At 40.3% G+C, this 27,223-nt stretch overlaps 1 long non-coding RNA gene across 2 annotated transcripts; it reads right to left on the bottom strand.

Annotated features, from left to right (window-relative positions):
* Positions 1-639: 639 nt before the first annotated feature.
* Positions 640-26,122, bottom strand: LOC130034637 (uncharacterized). Of its 2 annotated transcripts, none has more exons than XR_008794142.1 (5): positions 26,060-26,122; positions 14,444-14,485; positions 5,756-5,826; positions 5,169-5,200; positions 640-701 (listed from the first exon to the last, which is right to left on the bottom strand). It is a non-coding gene; the product is annotated as an uncharacterized LOC130034637 (long non-coding RNA). The 2 variants fall into 2 exon arrangements; XR_008794141.1 differs by having other exon boundaries at positions 640-678.
* Between the last annotated feature and the right edge of the window lie 1,101 nt (positions 26,123-27,223).

The following is a 27,223-nucleotide window of genomic DNA, read 5'->3' as shown; positions in this document are numbered from 1 at the left end:
AGTGTGAAGCCAAATCCCGCACACCCAGTGAGGGCCTCCAAAGCGATTGCTCCCATGAGTCTAAATTACTGATAACAGGAGGGGTGAACACAAGTCAGACACAGGTCTTCTTCTGAGTGAAGGTGAGTGCTGTGTTCACGAATACCAAGGCCATCGGTCCACCTAGCCCAGCCATCTGCACAGGTTGTGGGCATTGGCAATGGCTATGTCTCTAAGCCTTCGCAAAGAATAGCTCTGACCCTGCAGCCGGGCACCCCAGTGCCCCGTCTTAATATCTCCCAAAAAGGGGAACTCAGCAGCAAATTCAACGCATAGGTGGGGCTAAGCATAGGTGGGGTGGGTCACTGGCAGCACCCTGGGATTCTCTGAGGTGCAGAATATGCCTGTCAACCAGCCAATACTCAGAGATGGCTCCCTTCTAAGGTATTGGGCAGTGTTGAAAAGGAAGTGTGTCTATCTTCTACTAGAACCCTTTCAAAGATTCTAGAATTTTCCATATATGTTTGAGTAATTCCCCAGACATCTTTGACTGCTTTTACATGTTTTTTTTTCCTGCACAAGCTGCAATTATTAATAAACATGACAGAAATAAATTGTAGAAGTTATGTCACTTACCTGCTCAGGAGAGAGCGGTAGCAAGATGGACAAGGGGTCTTTCTGGATCTGAAGGACCACAGCCTGCAAGAAAAGAACTTGCATATCTTCAGTGAAAGAAGATAGAAAATGTTACCCCCCAACCTTGCCCCCCAATCAACACCACCACCACTGTATTACAATTTGAATTTTGTGTGTCTGTGTCAAGGGCACACATACTCATGCACACACATACAACTAATGTGTTGAATGTTCCTACCACTTTTTCATGCACCATAATAAATCTGTTTTAGATTTTAAATCCTTAGTCTGTGACCTCAGTAGACCCACTACCTAGATTTTAAAATGCCTTAGATATACCAAGTGTATGATACCAAAGTATTAAGCATTTATAACATCTGGTATATTTTAAGGGTGTGACATAGGTCAAGAGGTTGTAATTGAAAAGATTTTCCAACTCTCAGACAATGTTGCTCAAGAATATCTTTAAATATAACGTATCCTTTTGTCCTACTTGCAAGTGGGTTAGAAAAAAATAAACCTGAAGTTTTCCCCTGTTTCTGCAAGTAGAAAAACAAAAAACACATGTGAAATTGCTTATATGAAATATTCAAAATAGCCTGTAGAGGAAATATCTTTTTACACAGTGTTAGAGTACTATTTAAAAAAAAAAACAGATATGCACAGCTATAAGGTAATAGACCTGAAGCAAAGTACGAATGGAAACAAGTCAGCAATCACTAGGGACATCTGTCTCTAACAAAAGCACTATAGAAACATACAGGTGTTTTTTTTTTAAATCAAAGTTGCAGAATGAGAAAGAGTTGAGATCTTCCATTTGAAGACACAATTTGATGGCCACCAAATCTGTATATGCTTTAGAATGACCAGGGACATCTTCCCGCAGGAGAGTTCCTAGACCACAGCACTGAGACAACTGGGCAACATCACTGCCTCCCCCCCATTTAAAAGCCACCCAGAGTCTTTTGATTTTCACCACCTGCTCCCAGATTTACACCACTGATCCCTAGTTAGCACCTGGCGACCTGTATCTCAGTTCGCCAATCAGTTCTAAAACTTGGCTTCTTCCTCCTAAGACTATTTGGATGGCTAGTCCTCTAACAGGGGCAGGGGAGGGGATTTTTGAGGACTTTCTTAACCAGTACAGAGGTAAATCTATTATGAAACAAAGCCAATTACGCCTCACCTAATCCATGCAATCATTCTGCTGCCTACTTTCTTTTTAAATTTGCTCCCTTCTCCGTCCCCACAAAAGGGGCTATAGCAATTTATTGTGTATAAGAAGATCCTTTTAAGTTAAAAAAAATGGAAAAGAGTAAGGCCATTTTTAGATAAAGTTTAAGAGGGAAAGCAGCAATCATACTTCAGGGGGGAATCCCCCCACACACACAATAGGGTTGTTTTTTTTTTAATCATTCAGAGAATTGGTTTTAAAGGTATCCCACACTTTGCACGTATCAACCCTTTACAAACCATCTTCACGGTCCATCTCTCGTCTCAAACAAAGTACTCTATCTAGGTGGTTAAAAAGGGCCACCTCCAAAGGCCCGCGTTCATTTCTGAAAACAGCTTTCAAAGAAACACTAAAGCAAGAATGTAAAATTCTTCTGGATGATTCTTTTTCTGTTTTGCTCCTACCCATCTCGCTGGAGAACAAAACCAATGTATGAATTCAGAGAGCGGAGGAGGAGGAGGGGGTGGGGGCTGGGGGGGCTCCCTTCAGCTTCCCGAGAAAGGGGGCGCCTGACATGAAGTACGCAAACCCAGCTGTGGAGTAGCTTAGCTTCATTGTCACAATATTCAAATCATCACTAAAAGAAAGCGATTCCTTTCTGAATTCCACAATCCTTCTGGGCCTCCGAGGGCTCACACAGGCGCTTATTCTTAAGCTGTTCAATGTAAGCAGGGCTGGTTGAAAGAGGGGAGCAAGTCCCGCCCTTCCCCACCTGCCATCCCAGCTCCAGCCTCATTCTTAAATAGCGAACAATGCTTGGGAACCTGAAAGCATGCATCCCCCCCCCCACCCCCGCCCCTGGTGGGGTGGTGGTGGTGGTGGTGGTGGTGGCGGTGAGGGAACCCAGTGCAGCACAGGACAATTTAATAAAGCAGAGAAGAGGCAATTAGAAAAAGAACTCATCTAACTTTGACAGGATGCTCCTTGCAGGCGCTATTCAGAATTTCACTTTCAAAATCAGAGAGAAGGGTTTGAATATGTCAATTACCAGGGGCAAAATATATGAAGGATGGGGGGATGGGGGGAGGGGGAAGGGGGGGGGAGAGAGAGAGAGAGAGAGAGAGAGAGAGAGAGAGTCCTGTTAAACATTCCAAAACAGAGAGATATCAGAGCACCAGAGTAGCAAAAAAAAAAAAAAATCACATTTTTCTAGGAACAGAGATTGGCCCCTGGTAAAGAATTTACCGTAACGAATTTTATTAACTTTTTATGTTTGGTTTTGGGCCACACTTGGCAATGCTCAGGATTTACTCCTGGCTCTGCACTCAGGAATCATATGGGATGCTGGGGACTGAACCCTGGTCAGTCGCACGCAAGGCAAATGCCCTACCCACTGCACTATATCTCCAGCTTCTGTTCAGTAAATGGGAAGGTTTTAATAAATGGGAAATTTTCACTGAGGACAAAACCAAAAGTTTGATGCATCTACAGCGTATGGCTTCTTTGCTGTAACTTTGCTGTCACAATCTGTTTTCTGGGCACTTGCTTCTGAGAGGAGAGTTTCGGAACACACGTCTTTTTCTCCATTAATGAACAGGGTTAGCTGCCTGCTGAGCATTCAGAGACCCCGTGGAACAAAGGGATTTCCTTCCAGTTTCAGTTCATTCATTTGGAGCTCCTCCTGATTTTTGCTTAAGTAAATTCTGCAGACTGACTTTTCAAATGCTTTGAGTGGGAAAGAAGTGGGCAAGCTCCCAACCCCTGCACGTCTGCCTTGGTTTTCTGCGAAGGACTCTTCTAGATAGGAGATGACGGGAAATTGGTTTTCTGAAAAAGCCTCTCAAGTCAGTGTTTTTAAGTTTTCTTTTCTAAAGCCTGGAATTCTGTACAGCAAGGAGTCCGCCTAATCTGACAGATTACAGACCACTAATCTCATTTCAGTGATCACAGTCCACACTGAGATTATACGTCTGAAAGTGGACACTCTAAATAGGGTAGTCATATTCATCTCCAACAATGAAGTGGCTTTAAAAATGGCACAGTGGTGGTGGGGAGGGCAGAGAAATAGTACAGCTGGTAGGGTGCTTGTCTTGCACACGGCCGACCCTAGTTCGATCCCCAGCCCCCCTGCGCACTGCCAGGAGTAATTCCTATAATTCCTGAGTGCAGATCCTGGAGTAAGCCCTGAGCATCACCACCAGGTGTTGCCCCCAAACAAGAAAACAAAAAAAGGCACAGTGGGCATGTTGCTAGGAGTTGACTGACATTTGACTAGATGGGGGGTTAGGAGAAAGAGAGGGGGTTGGCAACTTCTGGAATGATCTCTGGAGGAACTCAGGTTTCAACCAGTTGAGGTTAGACAATCTCCAACCATGCCCTTTCAAATTCCAGATGAATTCCTGCCCCTCTCAGTAAGGACATCTGTAGGTGTCCCCAATGGTCACCAGTTAAAAGTCGAGGTTCATGAAGCTGACCTTTCACACATGCTCTTTCTCTACCTCTGTGGTGATTATTTTTGAGCTTTTGGGATCACCATATAACAGCAACAGTATTTACTGAATACCTCCTGTACTCTTCAGGAAGAGTCCCATGGCATGTAGCAGGTGAAGGATGTGTTAATCACTTCACTTAAAGCTTCCAAATAATCAGATGAGTAGTACTAACCCTGTTTTACTTAGGGGTATTATGCTATTAGCTTGGAAGTTATGCTGATTGGGCCACGGTCAGATACTTAACTAGCAGCTGAGCTAGGATTTGCATCCAGAGTCTATCTGAAAGCGATCTGAAACTCCACATTACCAAGAGAGTGGGCTCTTCACTGCCTCATTTCCAGCCTCTCCAAAGTCAGAAATCAGAGTCCTACTAGATACTTCCCACGGACTGGGCCCCAAAGAGCCCAGGCTCACTGTCTCTCACGGTTCCCTCGGTTCAGCTTGGTTTCCATAGCTACCACTGTTTGGGTGCTGTTTTGCCTCCAGATCAGCATGGCAGGGACAGAGGACTCTGGAATTCCACTCTTGTCCCCCCTTTCCTTTCTAGCTCATTCAAAAGCTGTGTCAGACTTTGTGATTCTTTGTATCCCAGAAGACTGCCAAGATCAGCCATTCTCTGCTTCGAGCTAAGCCCGGTGCAGGGACCAGGGAAATCTCTAGGTTCTAGGATGTGTCTGGCAGCAATGGTGCTGGGAATACCTAAGATGACTATAATGGGAGTTCCTTCTAGACTGAAGGGACAGGAGCTGCGTTTCAATTAAGATCATGACAGGGAATAAAGAACTCCAGGGGCAGGGAGGGAAGAGAGGAAGGAAGGAAGAAAGGGAGGAAGGAGGGAGGGAGGGAGGGAGGGAGGGAGGGAGGGCAGAGACTAAGTGTTTACTCACAAGATTAGCTCCTCTGATTCCTATGCAAATGCCTAGAAAGAGAGAGGGAAAGTTATCTTATGGCTTTTATCCAAGTCCTGAATTGCTTAAAAAACAGTGGAGAAAATGGAGATCCCTCAGGTAGAGGAGAGTGTGAGAGAGGGCAGAGCTGCCAGCTCTAAGGCATGGGATCTCCTAAGGAGGAATCAAGTGTGAGACAAATTATACAGCAATTTTTACAATCTGGAATAAAGAAAATGATGGCACATTTTACTAAAGGTCATTTTGCAGAAAAAAAATGCAGAGTACAGTGCGGAATTGTGGAGAAATAGCACTGCTAGCATGACACAGTAACAGGGGAAGGGGTATCTCAGGTACTGGCGGTGACAGATTTCAGCAGAGAACCAGGACATGCTGCATGGGAAACAAACTGTGGGATGCGGAATGCCCGTTTGAGAGGCGTGGAGAAGGTGGTCAACAGGCATCATCTCTGAAGGTCTGGGGGAGGAGGGCTGCAGGCAGCAGGGGGCGCTCTAACAGAGACGTCAGGACATGCATCACTGCCCAAGCAGCGGCTCCAAAGGCAGTTGGAACAGGGACTGACTTACCTTAGTCTGCAAGACAGAGGAATTTTAGATGTGACCAGAAACAGGGGTCACCATCAGAGGTGTAAGCAATCCTAGAAAGAAGGGGAAACAAGCAAACGTTTAAAGAAAAAAAAAAAGGCATGGAGAGAAAGCACAGTGGAACTGTGTAAATGGACATTTATAGACAGAACACACGTTCAGGAATGCTGGGATCGAAACTTCCTCTCCATCGACATGCCAGAGCTCCATAGTCTGACATTTCCACGTCACTTTGAAGATCTTAAAAGGATTTTTCATTTTAAAGGCACAATATGATGGTACGAGCAAGGTGTGGGCTGCCATGTAGAAATACCAAGATAGGCCTCCAGGTCCCTCCATGAGCCATGTGGAAACTCATACATTTGAATCTCTCTCCTCTTCCTTTCCCTGTTAAGCAGACATACCTACAACAGTAGGTTCAGTTACATTAAACATTGTATTAATTCTGTGCTTAAGGCTGTGCTCAGGAAGCAAGGAGCATTTGTGTATTTAAAATTACTTTCCAGAGATGCTAATTCAAGTAAAATAACCTGTAAGCCTGTAAAACAACAAAAAGGTGACGACCAGGATATCTTGATAGCATCAACCCAAAACTCTATCCTTAGGGAAAAGGAAATATATACTTGAGCAAGAATGAGTGAAGTGGAGGGTGGTGGGATTCTAAAGAACAAAGACAGCCACTAGCAGAGAAAGGACCTGAACACCCCTTCACCTCACCCACCACCCCCCAAAAAATTCCAGACAGAAAACGTTACACACTTGGAGGGCAAGTTCTCCAACTGTCATTTAAAATCATTCTGTATTTCAGAATTGTCTTTCCTGTAGCTCATCAAATGGTCAAGGAGGATGTGTCTAGCTCAATGCCTAGATAAGCAAGTTTCTTTAAGGGTTGTTTTATCTGGTCAGTCTGATGACTGGGAAGCCATCTAAGAAGGAAGTATCTGGTATCTTTCTACTAGGAAATTTGCTTATGTAGATAAACAACACCCACAGACCTAATTTATGTCAATCACCAAACCTACTTTGAGGGTTTGACTCTTAAATTATTAGAGACAATCTTGCGATTTTGCTTGGATTTTACAGCTGTCTCCAATCCAGCAGAAATGACTCTTCAAGTAAAGGATCATGAAGGAGCATTATCTGATTCTAAGAACACAACCAGCACAGTTTTGAACGTCAGTCCCTTCTTTGAAAGCTGTTCTATCACAAGATATGCCTCAGTGTGAAAAGCTGAGACATCCCATGGAAAAAAGCATGGCTTAAGTTCCTACTCTTCCTCTTAGCCTCTATTCCTCCCTACTTTCAATGATGTTACACAAAATTACTTACAGAAACGGAGGGAATTAGCAACCCAAGTTATAAAACTAAATGCTGTGTTGACCTCTTTCTTATCTCTAGTTTACTACTGCAGGATAATGGGGGGTGAGGGGATTAGCAGAGAGAGTCCATCAAGAATCAAGGCCCTGGTACTTTTCCTGTTTGGCAAGCAATCTAAAAATCTTAACAGAAGCACAACCTGTTGAATCCACTGTCTCTGTATGACCCTTGCAAACACCCTACATAATTTTCTACCTCAGCTCATCAAGGTGCAAACCTATATTTGAAACTTCACTCATACCGTTCAAGACAGAAGTCCCAATAGAGTTCTTGAACAATAATCTTGGTGAAGATTTTAGACACAACATTTTCCCTTTTACGCTACTCTTTCTCTTTACTCCTCATCTTCCTTGGAGAATAGACTCATAATAGGACATGGTGAAGGGTTTGGTTAGAGAAATTGTCAAGAGATTATTTTGTTTTTTTATTATTTAACATGACTCCATAGAATTCAGCCATGTGAAATGGAGACATTCTCCATCTCAATCTTTACACCTGGAGTAGGAGAAGCCCATACAATTCCAAACAAAAACGTTGTTGAAACTTACAATGTAGGAACTTTTATTAGAGAAGAGCGTTTGGATTTGTGAAAGGCAATGCCACACTTTTTTTTTTTAAATATCTCCAGTTTTGAGGCTGATGGACTGCACAACAAACTTGTCAAATTGACAAAAAAAAAAAGTTTTATAATTCTCCATAAAGGAAAGGTTTTAAAAAGCAGAAGAGCCAATCAGGTGACAATAGACCAGTGAGGTTTCCCTAAAATGTAGTATTTGCAGTTGGAGCCTGGATAAGTAATTACATTCAAAGTAACGTTTGGGGAGCTATCAATACCCATTCATTTAGCAAGCATTCACTGAGCCAAGGGCTTTGCTAGGTTTGGAGATATAAAAATGAATAAGACACAGCTGCTTTACTTCCAACTAAGAGAATACTCGGAAACAAAGAGCTACGGGCAATGTGTAAAGTGCTATAATAGAGGTGTGCACAAAGAGCTGGAGGCCAAGGAAGAGGCCATAAATTCTTCCTGGGAAATGAAGCAAGGGAATGGAGCTGTGAAAGAAGGTATGGAGATGTTTCTTGGGATAAATTCAAGACTTTTTCCTTACTGTGCCCTAAAAGAAAATTAGTGGCAATTTCAGGATTTATGAGTCACTTTGATTGCAAAGGATCTGTTGGCCTATTAGCCAGCTTCATTTCTGTTTGATACACCTCCAGGTACGGATTCTACAAATATGTTTTAAAAAATAAATGTGTTATCCTAAAATTCCCATGCAACACACACACACACACACACACACACACACACACACACACACACACAGGAATAACTAGTCCAAGTGAAGTTTATACACAAAGTTCAAAGATTTTTTTTTTTGAAACATGGGTGAAAAACACATTCTTGAAACTCAGTAATACAATCATGCTGTCAGTTTCAAAATTTTTTCATCTTAAAGATAAAACGATCACCTGATTATATTATGCTTCATTTTTGCCTTGACTTTTGTGTTTTTAAAAAAAGGGATGTTGAATCAATTTCTACGTAATGCCATTTATTATGCATACCATATTCCTACTTATTACATAGTTATGACAGAGCCGCCATTGTTCATTGCACACCAGTCCCCCTGACTAGGGTAATTCTAATGTAAGCATGAGAAATCCCGACTCCTTTGGGGTGAATTTCGAAATTCCTCTGTGTTAAATTGAGGTCTAATTTTCCCTGTGCCTGGTTTTCACAAGAAGGTCCAGTCCAGCCCATGTGCTCCTTTTCAGCTGTCAATAAACAGAGGCAGTGAATTCCCCCACAGCCTCACAAAGCTAGTTAGGCAGGGCCATTCATTCCTTCAGGAAAACAGGGCATTGATTTCAGCAGTTCCCAGGGAGCAGCTGCAACAAAGAGATCAAAGGCCCACCTCTCTTTCCCTCCATTGCTTTCATTAGACCAGGCCCAGACAAACAGCGACAGGTTTCCTTGAGACAAGGAGAGGGCCCCGCAGACCACCTCATGGTTCAATTCAAATTCATCCGTTTCCTACATTCCAGTGACAGTCCAGAATGCTAACCATGACAAACCAGCACAATCACCGGGCATAATATACTGCTCTCTAGTTCATCCAAGGTCAGAAGGGGAGAATGGGCCCCCGAGGGCAGTTCTGAGCCCCAATGGGTCCCTGACATTCCATAAATAAACTTCTCCCGCGCTGTGCTCACTGCTCACTCTCCCTTTCTTTTTCCATTCTGCAACCCCACAAGCCATGGCCTCAGTTAATCTGCAATTTCGCTGGTGTCACAGTGCCCAAACTACTTGGGCACTTTATTCTCAATCTGATCGCTCTGATGACAGTTAGGACTCTGGCTTTGTGTGCACACCCCATAAACTTCCCAAGGGGACGAAGGGAGTGCTGGCTTCCCTCGAGGTGGATCTCCACCTAAGGAAGGCCACACTGAGAGCTGATGTGTGTAAATTCAGTTTGCAAAACAAAACATGAACAGTTAGCTTTTTTTATTTGAGCCAGGCAATCACTGAAACTGGTAATCCAAGCTCCTGAATGAAAGTCTGTGGGTGAAAGAACCGTGTGTGTGTGTGTGTGTGTGTGTGTGTGTGTGTGTGTGTGTGTGTAGCGGGTGAGGAGGCAGGGGTCACCTAAAAGGGACTAGGAAATAAAATGGATAATCCCCACTGGTTATCTGGTTATCTACACTGCACTGAACAGATAGAATAAAATCATTTCCACATCCTCCTTCAAATTCAGAACTGCTTCTTTGATGCCACCATCACAGAAACCTTGTCACCAGATGTGTTGCTATTTCACCCTGAAACCCAAGCAAACCTGAGAATAGATGGCTTAAGTTGCAACATTCCTAAACCCACAAAGAAAACAAACAATATTGGAATGAAAGGAATGGCGAACTCTATCCTGAATGCAGGACACAATCTTCCCACCGTCCATCATCTGCACTTTAGTTCTGAGCTGGGGATCACCCCAGAACTCCAGATCTGGACTTGCAAGTGATTATACCTCTGATTGCCAATGAAGCCATTTTGTATAGACCACTGAGTATGCCCTCAAGGAAGAGGCTTCCACTGATTTTCAAGGTGGGACAGAAATGAACTTGGAAAATACAGAACCTGAAATTGTACTGGCAAGGTAGTTATGGTGTGACAGTTGTGTCAGAAATGTTGAAACAAACAAGCAGTACAGACCCATTTGGGTTTCTGGGTCTTCCCACTCTCTGGGTCACACAAATATGCATCAAGAAGTCCTTTACAAGGCATTGAAAAATGCCTGTTCTCAAAAAATGATGCATCTCATCAAGTCAACTAGGTAATACCTGTATGCTAGATCATGCTCAATAGAGCTATTCTATAAACTCACTGAGTTTCCTGAAATCAAATTATTTTTTATGAAGAGCACTCAAAACATTTTCTACCTTTAAACAGGCTATGGCAAACGATGGATGTACTCATCAATTCATTTTTAAATCTTTTTTAAGCCTTTACAAAGCACTTAGAAACATCCATTTGATCATTACTATAGCCATCTGAGATGAGCAACTTTATTAATTTCTCTTTTGATCAAGGAAAATAGACTCAAGAGAGGGAATAAACCGATTTGCCATCACCACAGAATTAATAAACAGCAGTTGCAAGTTTTTAAGTATTCTAATTCCTGTCCTGATTTCATTGAATCTCGCTACCATGCAAGCATATAATTATTCACTCATGTTCTCTCATAAAAACTATATTAAATAAGACATCATAATGTATTTCAAAGCCCAATGCATTATATACCACTTTCATTCTACAAGTTAGTACATTGGAGTATGGACTCTGAGGTAAGATAGACACATGTTCAATTTTTGTATCACTTTAAAACATTTTTATAAATTAATCAATTAACACTATCTTGAGAACATCCATGTTCTCATCTGTAAAAAAAGTGCTGATTTAAGAAATACCTTTTCTTAGAGCATTTGTAAAATATTTAATTATATAACTTATATTGAGTGTTAAGACAAATGAGAGCATACAATTGAATCTCCTTATGGTAGCCATTATCATTGATGTTGAAAAATGAAGTGATAGCTCAGTGGTAGGGCGTTCGCCTTACACGCGGCCAACATGGCCGACCCAAGTTCGATTCCTCCGCCCCTCTCGGAGAGCCCGGCAAGCTACCGAGAGTATTCGATATGCCAGACACACTAACATATAAAACTTATCAGAAGAGAAAAATGATTCCTTTTAAATAAAGATATATAATTGAACATCAATCTCTGGATGACATGACCCTAACACTAAAAAATTTTTTTTGAGTTTTTCTTCTTTTTTTTTAATGTATCTTGTTTTTATAAAGAAGTTCACAATATTTGATTACATTTAATATTTGAACACCCATCCCACCGCCATGATCTTTTCTACCACCACATTCTGGGTGTCCGAGAGAAGGGTGGGAGAGAGGGGCATGTGCCGGGGGAGGGGCGCTGTCCCCTGTCCCCACCCAGCTGTGCCTGAGTCCTGTCTCTGTCTGGCCTGGACCTCACCCACCTCTCCCGGCCTCTGTGCCCCCAGCCAGGAGCCTGCCCACATGGGGCTCAGAGGAGTTAGATGATAGTCAGGAACCATCACTTAGACGGAGTGTCCTCCCAGATTACTGAAGCAGCCAGAAGTTTAACACTAAAAATTTAACACATTTGAGTCTAGGTTTTGGTAGAAACCAACTAACAAGCCACAACCGGCCAAATTGTCATTAAAAGGAAGTTACAAAAACAAAAACCAAAAAACTAAATAGACTGTCTTTTAAAATAAGTGAGACAAATCCGTGCTACAAAATAGCAATGTGACTTTTCTGTACTATCAGCTTTACTTCTTGCCATTTAAACATTTGAAGTAAAACTGTATTCATGCAAAGCAGAAATTTAGGCTATTGCCCCATAAAGAGGGTGAAAAAAAAAACCAAGCAAAAACACTGGAGATACTTTTGCATGGCATTTAAGAGTTTTCAAAGATCAAACACTTATCTTCCTATATTTGATCTTCATACTACTCACTAGGAGAAAACAAATTAACTTCCTAGCACAAGAAGAGACTTTCAGTAGTAAAGAGAAAATCTTATTTAACAAAAACTATCAATATATTTTTATTATAGTTTAACTGGTAGGGTTACAATAATGTTCAAGTTTTTGTTATTGATACTGGCCATAACCACTTGAAGTGCCCATGATCCACCATCCCATCACTGTGTCCACTCTGGTTCAGTGTTCCTTCCCTACTACTCCTCTTAGGGGGTACAGGGGGAGAGGAATAAAAATAGGCTGGCAACATGAGAAAACAAGTAAATAGGGGAAAATGAGTGGAAGGTTTTGAATATATATGGTGGTGTTATGGGAAGTGTGCACCAAATCTTATTTTGAACTCCCTGTCTCATTTTTCATAACATCCTATCAATAGACACTGGTATGTAGATGCTTCTGTACAGAGGAATACCGTGGGAAGGCAAATACAAGGCTGCTATGTCAGGAAGAGCAAGAAAAAACTTTGGATGTTGGTGACATTTATCCAACCTTTCCCCTAGGTTCTAGGTAGTTCTTAGTGTCTAGAGACTATAGTTTCTATAAGGTAGACACAGGTTATTGAGTTAAAAGTTTTTTCTATGTAATATTCATTAAAAATTTTAAATTTTAGCATACAGCAACTTTTGTAAGTAGTCTAAAGGGACCAATAATTTAGTGTATTCTCTATTTTGAGATTGGAATTTGAATACTGATAGTCTTATTCTATATAACATAGTGTATGCCAGTCTTTCCTTGTGTCATTATAGTATACAGATATATTGGTCTTTTGGCTAGTTAACATCTAATAGATAAGAGGATCTGTGACAAGACATAAATTATATCTTTATTTCCATCCACAGATCAAAACAATAAAAATCCAGGAAAAAAGTTCAGTTGGTTTGGCTTAGATCACACATGCCCCAATGAGACACAGGATGCAAAGACTGGTCTCAGTTTAAGCCACTTACCTGTCTCTTAAATCAGAGTAGAAAGGATGTAGATTATGCAAAGGCAGTAACTTCTAGCAGTTCTGCATTCTGCTTCTCATCTTGGTGAATAAAACACACAATTCCTACCTTTGTGCAGTTTATCTGAATGGAGGGAACATTTATCAGGTGTTCATTAATATAACAAAACAGAGCAGAAGAGCTGGAAAGTTAATGTGGGAGCAACAGTAGCCATCTGAAATAGGCTGGTTAGAAAGACATGGGTGAGCATATGCCAATTTAGTAAATATTTGAAGGCGGTAACGAAGCAATGTGTCACAAGGATATTCATGAAAACAGCAAAACCCCAATTAAGAACATGAACACAAGAATATCAGTACAGCAAAAAATAGTGTTTTTAGAGGAACATGGTATTGGAAATTTTCCCGTTAAGCACTTCTATCATTCCATCCTCTTTATTTAGAAATAAATAAATATTTGTGTGGAGAGTGGGTCAGGGTAGATAAAGCATGAGAATTAAGGAGACCCATATGACAGAGCTGTTAAAATCTCTGTAAAGAGAGGTGGTTGAATTATTAGGAAAAAAAAAGTTCCCTTGATCAAGAATTAGATTTTTAATTTATGTGACTATTGGGAGAATGGCACATCAAGCAGGAAATATAGGGGCAGGTAGAACAGTTCGAAGACAATTTCATGAAGAAAGAAAGAAAGGAAAGAAGGAAGAAAAATGAAGGAAGGAGGAAAGGAAGGAAGAGAGAAAAAAGTAAGAAAGAAAAAAGAAAGAATTAAAGACTTGGCCCAGTGTAGTGCATAAAAAATTCAAGTACCCAAAATCTTGGCTCCATGGGTGGTACTCTGTTTCTGCTAAACATAATCCTTGTACCAAAGAAACAGGTGCACCTACCCCAACAAGTGCAATTAAAATGTAATCAAAATATGTCTGGAGAGATAGTTCAGGAGGTAAGGCATTGCCTTACATTTGTCCAACCCCAATTTAAGTCCCCAACACCATATATGGTCACCCAAGCACTGCCAGGGCTCACTCATAAACACCAAGACAGGAATAGTCCTTGATCACTGCCAAGGTATGGCACCAACCCCTCCCAAATGAATTCAAAATGTTTTATCACTTAAAGACATGCATAAAAAGAGAAGAAGACCACGAGAGTATCAAGTAATTAAAGGTTCTGCTCAAAGTTTTGTTTTAGATTTTCGAGGAAGATGTTTTAATATAAATAGAAAAGACCATTTATGGAGAATGGAGAATAAAATAATTAAAATATCAACTTACAAAAGTCAGGGAGGACAATTCTGTCAATCAGGTAGCAAGGATCTAAAAACAAAAACAAAAATTATCAAGATTTTTATAATGGCCTCACATATATTTTTTCAGTTGTGATTTTGAGATAATTGCAGATTCACATGGGGTTTAAAAAGAAATCTTGAATATCTTTACTCAGTTTCTTCCAACCTGAGGGTTCTATGAAATAATACTGCACAGTACATATATAAATACAGCACCTTGGGGGCTTCAGCTAAGTATCAATGAATGCATGCAAATAACAGAATTATCCAAGGCTGAGGTAAAGAGTCATCTTTTCAAAGTTAAACCGTCTCTTTCTCTAATCAAGATCAACACAAATCTCTATATAAAATTTTCTCTCAGTATCATTTTATTACGGATTCTGCTCCTCAGTGTACAAACATGTTATGGTATTTCCCAATAAAATTTATGAAAATAAAAAAGCTTCATTCACCACAAATCACCCTCCTCCCACTTTATTTCCAGACTAGCTTCTGGTGGAGGGGTGAGTGGGGGGGAATGAAGGGGAGTTATTTCTAGTATTTGCTTTCTGACTTATATCTTGGCTCTTATCTTCTATTCTATCAAAGGACCTTTTTAAACCAATGTCATTATCCTCATTTAAAAAAAATCAGTACATAATAGTTACACTTTCACTTGGAGATAAGCAAGAGTCCAGGGCTGCCCCAAAGCAGCCTCTGTGGCTATACACCCTTGTAGCTGTGTACTTTCTGGAACACTTGGTCTTGATTGCCATGTAGGCAGTGATAATAAAACAAGAGAATAGACATTAATCTGGTACCAGCAACAGATTAAGACACTTGCGAGGCTCTGGAGACTGTTAAAAAGAATCAGCCAGTCAAATTCTTAAAAGGACCCTGTAGTCCCTAACTTGTATATGAAAGAAGCAGCTACAAAAAGGTGCTCAGTTGTCAGGAAAGAGCGAAATCTCTACTCTTCACCTTCATATAGTGCTAAGGAAGTCACAAAGAAAGAACCTCCAGAGGGAAGAGCCAGACCTTTGGGGGGGAAAAAAAAGAAGACAGAACCAGGACCTTTAAAAAAATTTTCTCCCAACAATATCTTTCATGAGAGATTTCGAAGCACAATTCATCTTTAAACATACTTCCTTTCAAGAGTTGAGAATTTGGGAAGAGTGAACAAGTTAGGTAACCCCCAAATGGCAGGACAGATCTCCAAATGGCTGGTGTCCTCATAAAACAATGAAGAGACACAGAGACCCTTTCTGCTACCCTTGCACAGGGTAGCAGAAGAACAATGTGGGGACTGGAAAGAAAACAGTCACAGGCAAATTGAGAAGAGAAACTTCATCTGAAACTGAATTTTCTAGTACCTCTATCTTGGATAAGTTTCTGCTGTGAATCCAGGCAATTTGTAGTATTCTGTTAGGGTAGCTTGAACCAACTAAAACAAATTAGGTATCAAGCAGTGGAAGTTAGACTACAACAGATACCTAAATTTTTTTGAGGTGGAAATGTAACTCACTATAGGTGGAGTTCTGATAGTTATGTCAGCGAAAAGCTTAGATTTCCTTGAATGGCTGGTAAAAATGCTAAAGATGATGTTGGCAAGGAGTCAGGCGTAAATGAAGAACATGTTATTGAAAATTGTGCAAAGTTGATGCTTGTGATAAAATGGCAAAGGGCTCAATGGTGGTCTAGTGTTTGGTGGCAGGTTCTATAAAACCTGCAAGTGATAAAATTGGATATTTAGCCGAACTGACTGCTAATCAAAGTGTTGAAGGTGGGATCTGGCTTCTCCTTTCTGTGTATAGTAAAACTAAGAAGGTGAAAGATATACTTAAAGGTCATTAAGCAAAAGGAATGAGAGCTTAAGATTTAGAAAAAGTCTCAGCCTATGCTGCAAAAACTGAGAAAGCATGTCCTGGAAAGAATACCCAGGGTGTGGCTGGACAACTACTCCATAAAAAAAAAAGATTACCCTTGGAGTTTAAAATAAACCAAGTCAGCAGAAGTCAGGAATAGAGATGACACCAGCTGAGACTCTGCCAGTTGGGACCCAAGTGAGCACAGATGGAATGAAATAAAGGAAGGCTTTAGGATTACTGAGATTCTCTGCGTGATTTGACTATAAGCGTGCAGTACTTCTCAAAAGAAACAAAGAATGGGCCCAAAAGTCATTCCATTTCCACTACAGGCTTGTTTTGACTTAATTTTAAAGGTTGCGGTCCTTAGTTCCAGTGGGCCAGCCTTGTCTATGCCCAGTGCTCTCAGGAGCAAGGCTGCCAAAAAGATCTGGTGCTTTGGGCACTGCCTCGAGTAGTGAGGCCAGAAGGCAGTAATAAATTCAAGAGCATTCGTCTCAGGGCTAAAAATCAAATGGAATTTGCCTTGCTAGAACCTGTACTCGCTGGGGAGTCATTCAATCCCTCTATACTTCGCCAGTCTCCGTGCCATTTGGGGATCTGTCCTGCCATTCGGGGGTCACCAAAAAAAATAGTGGTGAAGATTTTATTTGACATTCAAGTAAGTGAAGATTTTATTTGACATTTAAGTAAGTCAAATTCAGACTATTTAAACAATATAGATTAGTATCAATGAAAATTTGAAAGGAAAATCCAAATAACATAAGAGCATGTCATGGACTAATGTCCATGGTGAGTACTCTGGTCACAGAAGTTAATACTCCAAGTAACACAAGGCAATGAAAGTGAAGCCATTTCAGCACATTTTACTATGAATACAGTTTAATAATTGTACTTGGCTATTTATTTTTAGCACCAAGGCAATATGGAGTAGAATAGCAAGAGCTTTTGCTTGAGACAAACCAGTTTTGCCACTTACTAACTATATGGTGTTGGGCAAGTTTCTTAATCTCTTTGATACTGAGTTTCTTCACAATTTAAAAAAAAACAGAGACAATAATTTTTACTTTGCAAAACTGTAGCACAATTATAGTAGATACTTAAGCATAGTAGTTATTTAGCAAAAGCTCTTTGTATGCAAAGTATCAGGGTAGGTACTGGAACCCTATCTCTAAGAACCTGACCAACTAGAAGTGATAGATATAAAGATTGGTGATGAAAGGTACAAATTTAACAAGAGCTATATAGATTACAAATTATAGGGTTTCTAGCTAGCTAGCAGAATTGTGGAGTGAGAAACCTCTGGACAGGATCTGAAAAAAATTTTAATCCACTTAGGGTAGAGGAAATGGCATGAATAAAAACAATCCTCAGAAAAAGCACAGACTTCATGTTCTGATGAATAGTTAAGACCATTTTTACAATTGGGGTAATTCTGAGCAGTAACACTAAAGACAAGACAGAGAAAAAAAACCAATGCCAGGAAAACCCTCTTTTCTCAAGTCCGGGTGTCACTTAAGAATTATTTTCAGGAAACTGACTACATGAGATCTCTCAGTACAGGGAGATATGGCATTGATTGCTATGGGTGCTTGGAGGAGGTTTTTTTTTTTTTTTTTTTTAAAAAAAAGGTTAACAGAGTTCCATTTTATCAACTGAAACAAATATATAGACACTCTGTTTCTGGGAATGACTCAAATACTCTTGCCTTCAACATGGGGAATAATACAGAGTCTCTAAAGAGCAAAGTATCATCCCCAATCAGCAAAACAAAATAGTACCTGAGCTTGGCACATGAAAAATGGAAAGTGTTTAACTGTTGGTATGGGATCATTTAAAAACATGCCAAATGATAAAATCTCTACAATACAATGTTGAAGGTGAAAAATATAGAGAAGCTGAAAACATGTTTTTGCTCTGCTGAGAGGCCATTTCATCACAGTATACGGCAAGTTCTGAATTTACTTAACTCAATATTTAAAAAGATTCATTTGCAAGAGCTACCTCTAGCTCTATCTCTGTCAAAGCCTCAGATATAAATCGCCCTAGAAAGTTGGGAATGTTGCCACCTCAGCTGCTAAGCTCTTGTGTAATATTTTTTGTTTTGTTTTGTTTAGGAATCTATCATTTATTATGTCCTTCACTGTGAATAGCAACTGAACAATACATGAATAGTACACACACAAAAATAATTGAACAGTAAGGGAAATCCAGGTCATATACATATATAATGCTTACCTCAAAATAAGATATTATTTAATCATTAATTTATAAAATTATCAAACAAATTTGAATTAGGATAATTCAGATTTAGAAAAAAATACCAGTACTTCCAAAGGTTAAAGACAACTTTCATCTCTTTCTTAGTCTTACCTCATTTTATCCTCTGAACAACTTTCTATGGTAGACCCTTGTTATCTATATTTTATAGATGAAAAAACGTCAATATAGAGAATTCCATAATTGGCCAATATTACACTACATGGCAAAGAGGGGGGCAGTTAGGAATTTTAACCCAGGTGGTCTAGCTCCACAATCAAAATTTAATTATTGTATATCACCGCATAATCATTACCATTATAGACATTGCACTCTGAAGTAGTACCAGCAAAATTTTTTTTAAAGCTTCACAAATGGTCACATTACGTATTTTTGCAAGCTTTTCTTTCCATAAAATTTTTGACAATTATGGCAAAATGCAGTAAGAGAAGGAAATGAAAAATAGCTATTAAAATATAATAATTTCTGTAGGTAAGATGGGCTGCATGCTAAAATCAGTGGGCAAAACTTTAATGAGAAATATATTTGTACGATCTCAAAATATCTCCCTCAGAATATTTATTAGTGTGGTAGTTTTCACATGTATCCACAAGTTACTTGATACTTTTCACTGTCTCCTTTGAAAGTAAACTTTCTTCTAACCGACTACAAAATTTAAAAATAATTATTTCAATGGAGAAGCCTGAAAGTTACTATCTAAACTATGCTATTAATGTTAACATATTGATGTGGGTTATTATGTGCCCCCAGATACAATACAGAAACAAGTGCAAGTGTCTGGGGTACTCTTCCCACAAACTCTATTTGTCAAATTATGAAACATATCCATATTGAGTGACACAAGGCAAAATACTAGACCTGTAATCTTCAAAAGTGGCAAAACCACACAAAGCAAGATTTAAAAACGGTCACAGATTAAACCAGGGAGACAATGCCTAGATGCATGAAATTGAGCCAGAAAGGACGAAAAAAGCTTTGTTGGGAAAACTGGGAAATTTGTATAAAGGCTACCATTATTGTACAAATGTTAATTTCTAAACGTTTGGTTTAGAAATAATAAGATTTACTGTTCTTGGGACATTGGTGGGCAGAAAGGGTCACCCTGATGGTCAGTGTGGTATTGTAACAATATAACAATGTATGCATTAAAAGTATAATTGACACTATTGTAAATGAGAGTGCCTCAATAAAAATTGTAAGAGAAAATATTTGCTATAAACTATAATAATTATGAAAATAAGGTACAAATGGAAGAATTAATAGTTCAGCTGGACTCTAAACTTTATAGTCTACAAAAAGATCCCAAGGTATGATCATTTCAACAGAGGCAACTACAAATAAAGGGGAGAGAGGCCATTTTAATAAATGGGTAAGCCATGAAGCTCATTCCCAATTCAATCAGCTTAATCAATGGCTGAATAAATAGCAGTACTCTTACATTTTAAAAAAATAAATGTGTAAGCCAACTGGATGTTCATATAGAAAATAAATCTTGATCCCCCACCTTAATACCACACCTCAAAATTAACTGAAGATAAGTCAAATACCCAACGTAAGGACTTAGGTGATAAAAATTGCTGTAGAAATTCAAAGAAATTTATTGGTATACAAAAACAAAGAGGGGAGAAAATTTTCTGGGCAAGGTGCGAAAAAGTCTAAATTTTGCCCACACTTGTAAAATAATGATAAACAGGACTTTATAAAAACACATCTGTTCATTCAATAAGACCAATAAGCACAGACAGACTTCAGACATGCAGGAAATAATTGCACGTATGTCTAAAAGTTTCTGGTCCAGGTATATAAAGTAACTAAAAATTTATTGTTTTTCCTTTTTTTTTTCTCATAGCAACCATACACAGTGGTGCTGGTGGTACCAGGAGTTCAAACTCAGGGGTCTCACACATGCCAGTCAAAGTGTGCTATCTTTTGAGCTACGTTCTTGGTCCAAATGAAAAAATTATTAACAAAAGGATAACTTAATCAAAAGAAATGGGCAAAAGATTTAGAGGCATTTTTAAATATAAATGGTCAACAAGTAATAAAAACATCTTTAACATTATTCATATCATGTAAACAGATCAAACTTACTCAAAGGCAATCATTTCAGTTTCTAGATAAATAATCAAGAGATATGAGCATAGGTGCAATTTCAAGAGGATTTGTAGAAATTTTATTTACAGTGATCAAAGCCTAAAAACAACTTGAATGGATAAATTAATAAATTTGGTATAACTATCTAATGTAATACTCCAAAAAGCAGTATCACCATTTTCTGTAAAAGATAAAAGTGTATATTTTGTGTTTCACTGATGTCTACTTTAACTACAAATTATCCTGAATGGGTACAGTGAAAGTTTTTAAAAGTTGTGAGTTACAATTGGCCCATAAACTCTAGTTTGCCACACTTTGTGTTAAAGTGGTAACAAGACCAATTTATACAGTATAGATGATTCTTAAAAATACCCTATGGGAAAAAACCAATAAAGAATAAACAATTTCATTTATATGAAGTTTGAGACCACTTAAAAATGATCCATGGTGATAGAAGTTAGGAGGAAGCTGACTATGATTGGGAGTAGCTGTATTGACAGGCATGGATAGGGAACTTTGGTAGAGATTAAATTATCTTATTCATTTGTCTTGCTGGTTATTCCACACGCATATACATTTAAAATTTTCATCAAAGCATACATTTCTTTTTGTGTATTTATCATATGCAAATTATCACTCAATTTGGAGAGAAAAATTAGACAAAGGTCAGCACACAGATCTGAAGAAATCTAGAATTCAACATGGACCAAATGAATAAAATATATAAATACTTGATTAAGAGGTGTGGCTAGAATGGAAAAGACTAAAGAAAATCAATTTGAGTTCTTGAATAGAAAAGGTGAAAGAAAAGCAATATTGAAAGAGGTAAAGGAAAAACCTTTTAAGAATTGATGAAAGACAAACCTTAAGAGACAAGAAACATTAAATGCAGGATAAATTAGAGGTCCACACCCAGATAAACTCTGTTGTATAACTGTAGAAGACAAGAAAATAGTAAAGACCTTAAAAGCAAGCAAAACAAAAAAGACAGATTAGCAACAATCAACTGTAATCTTAACCAAGTATAATACTGAAAGTATTAGTCAATGGAATAACTCTAAAGAGCTAAGAAAATGTCAATATGGAATTATATACAGAGCAAAACTGTCAAGAATAAGAGCAAAATAAGTTCATTTTCAGACAGTCTGCCATCAATAGTCCTTTATTAAATAAGTTTCTAAATGTGCATTTCAGGAAGCGGAGAAGGAAGATAGACAAGTCAAGGATCTACATGAAAAAAAAAATTAGTGTTAAATTTACTGGGGTGAGGGGATATCAAGATAGAATTAAAACTCTGGCTGATAAGTAAATAACTTTCAGAGTAAGTCAGAAAGTTAACTGGTATCAAAGTAACCTTCAAATATTGAGAAAATGTAAAATTCAATAAACTTTAGCTTAATTTTATATGTTAATTTTTAAATAAAGTACTAAAAGTAACTAATAAATTAAATTTTCACATTAGTCAGAAGGGGAAAAAATGGAATAATAAAAACACTACCACCCCAAACATCAAAAGGTGGCAATGAGAAAAGAAATTACAAGATAGGATGAAAACAACTATAAATAGGATGGTAACTTAAGTCTGAAATAAATCTGCAATTATATTAAACTTAATTGAATTGAGAGTTCCAGCTAAAGGTTAAAGACTCTCCTGGTGGATTAGATAGGACAATTAGGTCTTACCTATTTGAAAGGGATATTATAAGCAAATGTGAACTAAAGAAAGGTGTGCCCATAACATTACAAAAAAATGATCTTAAGATTTTGGGCATTTGTGGGTGGATGTACAAACCATCCCTAGAATGTGAGAAACAATGCAAATTCATAGAGAAGACAGAGCAATTGCCAACTTGTATTTACTTTCACCTCTTAATAAAAAGTTGACAGAATTACAGGGAGAAGTGCAGAAGAGTTGCTCTTTTATTGTGATATTTTTATTAGACCAATTTCAGCAGTTGGTAGAGCAAGCAATCCCAAAAGTTTGTAAGATCTGGAAAGATCCAAATGCCATAATTCTTATGTTTGATCAAAGACATACGTGTATGGATATAAGCTCATGCACATTTACACTTATAATGACCTTGTGATTGCATATTCTGCGCAATCATTCGAGGAGCAGTGGAAAAGCTAACCAAGGGGCCACAAAGCAATTCTCAAATTTCAAAGAATTGTTGGTAGAGTGCCCCCATTTTCTGGCTGCAGTGTGAGCTAGCAATCAGTAACCAAAGATTAACTTACAGAAACTTCTGTGTTTCAAACTAGAAAATATTCCAAAAATCTCATAGGTAAAGAAAAGAATTATCATTAAAAAAATTAACTTTTAGCACAAAAAAACTACTACTACAAATAAAGCAAGAATAAATAAAAATCTGTTGTATTTGGAAAGAGAGATGAAGAGCTCTAAAATAAATTTAGGCATAGATGAGAGTATGTCTTATAAACAATATAAGTCAGGGTCTTTTATACATTATCTCTGGTCCTGAGATAATGAGCTTTCCACATGGGAAAATGAAGATGAATTTAAAAAACATAAAAAATATAAATACATATATTCATACATATCAGGCAAATAAAATATCTACACTTGTGTAGATCTATATTCATAGATCTGTCAAATTAAACAATCATATGTGTACAAAATACAAATGTGAAAACTTTTATTAAAAAATTGCCAAGTGCATTTCCTTAATGGTTGAGAAAAGTTATCTCAGACCTCTCCCCACAAATCCCAACACAAAGAAAGATTGGCTGTTGTTTCCAACAAAGGATTTGTATCTTGCACAATGTTTTCCAACAAAAATTTCTGCAGTGATGGAAACATTTAGGGCTATTATATGTCATATTAAAAAATTTACCATAATAAAAAATAATAGCCCATGCCACAGGTGGCTATTATGCAGCGGGAATACAGCCATAGAGTCAAGAACTCAAATTGCTTAATAGGATATGTTAGCATTTAAAAATTCTTGGTGATGATCCAGGCAGTTGTTGCTCTTTAAAATATACTTCTTCAGAATTTAATTTTTTCATCTAAAGTTTTATTTACCTTTAATTATGATAAATCTAATTCTGATTATGTTGGAATAAAATTAACTTTTGTGAAAGTTAATGATTTTATCTAAATGACTTAAATTTTCCTTTAAATATTTTAAGTAGTACAATTAAGAGTCAAAAAAACTTAATGAATACTGATGTGTTCACCATAGAATCTGTGAAATAAGACATTTTTGATATTGATTCAATTCCTAGGTGACTAATCCTATGCACAAATTTTCTTTTTTTATTTTTCTTCTTAAAGAGCTGTTGGAAAAATCTGATCAACAGATAAGAGTACTTGGCTCTTTGGGTCAGAACATCATTTAGCGATGTCTGTATCTTCATCTAGCATACATATACGTGCATCTATTTAAATTTAACACACAAACTTTGTATCATTTAACAAATTTGTAAAGCAAATACCCAATAACTTGATCAGGAGAAAAAGTATCCTCAGCACCTCAAAACCCTTAGGGTAACCCTTAACAACCAGCACAAAGGTCATCACTGAAGAATTTAATGGCTTTTAAGGCCATTTTACAAATTTTCTTTACTACTTATAGCGCCTATGTTATGCACTCTTGTATCAGATTGGCTTTATTTCATCAGGTTCTAAATTTCACATAGAAGATATTTTCTGGAATTCTTTGGCAATTCGCCTTCCCTCCCCCCAAGATAAGAAATAAATTTGCATGAGCCCCCCGTGCCCCGCTGCAAACCACTCTCTTTACCAGCGTTCAAGGTGGGTTCCGTTTTCTGAGTGGTGCATCTAGAGCGGGACGCGAGGAAGGCGCACAGCTTTGGACGCTTACAAACCCCACTTACCGCACAGCGCCGTGGCCACGTCTGCGCGCGCCTTTCTGCACACTGATCTAGGGCAGCGCTTTCAAACTTTTTGGACCAATGACTCATACCGAGGAATGACGTTTTACATCATGACACACATCTGTGTGCGTGTGTTTGTGTGTGCATAAAATCGAGGAGTGGGGGGTGGGTGGGCTTGGGTGGGGGGGAAGAAAAGACATTTCATGAAGCACCCCTTGGTCCCTGAGAACCCATTCTGATGTTTCCTTAGTCTCCGAGTGCGTGTTTTACAAGTTGTGTTCCTTCTCCACTCTGCAGGCTCCCACCGCCCACGGAAACGGGCTTTGGACTTAGAAAACATCACTCAAGAGGATTCAGAGTGAGGAGGAGGAGGAGGACCGGGAGCTGCCAGCGCGCGCGCAACACTGGCCTCCGACGGTGGCAACTCCCACGGTCTCAACTTCCCAATCAGTGTCAATACCTCGGATGGGACTGTACCACGCCACACTTTGCAGAGCCAAACACCAGGCGCCGGCACAGCGCTTTATCTTTTCCTTCGGTCGTTAACCTGTGTTAATCACTTACCGTGCGCCGCCAGCGGGTCCGCGGGGCTCAGAGTGAGACCGTTGAGCAGGGGTACGGGGTAGGAATGGGATGGGAGGGGTCAGGGCGACAGGGATAGGGACCTGGTGAAACCCCAGGGAGCATTCAGCCTCAGCCTGGGGAGGGAGGGGTTAGGGAAGGATTCCTGGAAGAAGGACCTAAGCTGCAGGTGGCTATTTTTAAATTTTATTGGTTTCCTAAAACATAAAAGTCACACACAGGTCGAGAATAAAAAGTCAGGATTACGGGCGTAGATGATTTATTGAGCAGAGTCCCCGCCGCCGTCCGTCCGTTCCTGCAACTTCGCTGCCACGGAGCCTCAAAACCAAAGTTGCATTATCAGTTATCCTAATCGAGGACATTTTTCGGTGCCCGCATCCTAAAACAGTTTTTTTTTAATTATTATTATTATTTCGCAGTCGAGCTAGCAGAGTCCCTAATAGTACAGTGTAAAATAGACCACATTTTCCAGAATAAGGACAATTGCAAAGAAAAAAAACCAACACATATACACACACACAGCATGTCACGATTAACAACAGCATTACTTTCAAGACTTTTTTCTTTCTTTCTTTCTTTTTTTTCGGCGAGATCCCAACAGTGCTAGGTTCCCAACGGCCCGAATTCGTGGACCGCATACCAAAATCGCCACTAACGCTTCTCCCCCCCACCACCCCCAAGTGGCGTTCCCGAGTGACCCGTGCCCGAAAGCGAGGTGGGATGATAGGGGTTTGGTGCTACCCCGGCTGATGGTGCGACGCTGTGTTGGACTTTCCCCCCGGCCCCGCTCGGACCCGGGCCACCCAGCACGTATACCCCGCGCGCCCGCAGCGGCGCATCCTCCCCACGGCTCGGAGCGGGCACGGCGCGCCCACGCCGCGCAGCAGCCCGCCACCCTCACCGCATCCCCGGCCGGCTGCCCGATGCCCACCACCACCTACCCTGCGGGCGCGGAAGACCCCCGGAATCAGGCGCGGCGGCTGGGGTGGGGGGGTGGCGCCGCGTCCGAGGCCAGGCCGGCAACCCGGGGAAGCGCCCGGTGCTCCGGTGCTCGGAGGCCCGCGGTCCACTGGGCAGCCAGGAGAGCCGCCCCGTCTGTCCAGCGGCGCGTCCTCCTGCAGAGTGAGGCCGGAGTCTGCCCCAGACGTGCTTAAATGAGGGCTCGGGGCGGTGCCGACGGGCTGAATGACAAATGGCAGATGCCGTGGGCTTTGCGCGGGGATGGCTGCGCCAAGGAGGCCGCGCGCGGGCGGGGCCCAGGAGCTGGAACGGCGCGTCCGAGAGGAGGGCGCGGGGCCCCTGGCGGGGGCGTCACGTGGCAGAAGGAGGCCCCGCTGGGGAGCCGAGGGGCGGTGAGGGGGGGGTCGACCCCGGGCGGAGGAAGAAGACAGACGCCTGGCCGATTGAGTCATCCGTGGGGGGCTCAGCCAAGGTCGCCCAGGTGCAGAGCTGGCACAGGTAGCCCCGACCCTCACTCTACCCCCCCCACCACCCACCCTTGCAGCCCCCCTCAATCCCCCCACCGAGAGCTGGTTGGAGCCTGAAGTCACCAGCAGATGCACCGCCCCAAGCTCCAGCTTAACTGAGAGAAACACGAGAAACACACAACCGATGCTAGGAGACTGACATAGGCCAAACTTCTTTATCTACGCTCAGCTCAGCGCAGGGGAGAAATCCATCCAGGCAGCCCGAATTGGAGACCATTCAGGGCGAGCCGACCCTGCAGCTTGGGACCCTCGCCTCCCACCCCCAACCCACCCCCACCCGGGCTTGAGAATAAGTACGTGTGTCCTGCAGCTGACAAGACCAAGGCACAGATTTGGTGGAAGTCATCTTGTTGGAAATCATCATACAGTTATAGAATCCTACACATTGTATGCTTCAAGTAATGTATTTTTTTTAAGCGGGGGTGGGGGTGGGGAGGAATATAAACATTATCTGGATTTAAGAAAAAAAATACTGAAGCCCATCACTAATGATTATGGTTTTGTTTCCCCGCTCCCTTCCCCCCCTCCCCCCCCAAGATACACATTCCTGAAAGAGGTCTATATACATTAAGAAAGGAAGGAAAAAGACTAAGGGACTTGTAAGGAATTGACTGCGTA

The sequence above is a fragment of the Sorex fumeus genome, unplaced genomic scaffold (genome assembly GCF_029834395.1).
Source record: "Sorex fumeus unplaced genomic scaffold, SorFum_2.1 ptg000061l, whole genome shotgun sequence".
NCBI classification, from domain to species: Eukaryota; Metazoa; Chordata; class Mammalia; order Eulipotyphla; family Soricidae; genus Sorex; species Sorex fumeus.
This window is presented reverse-complemented; position numbering and strand designations above follow the sequence as displayed.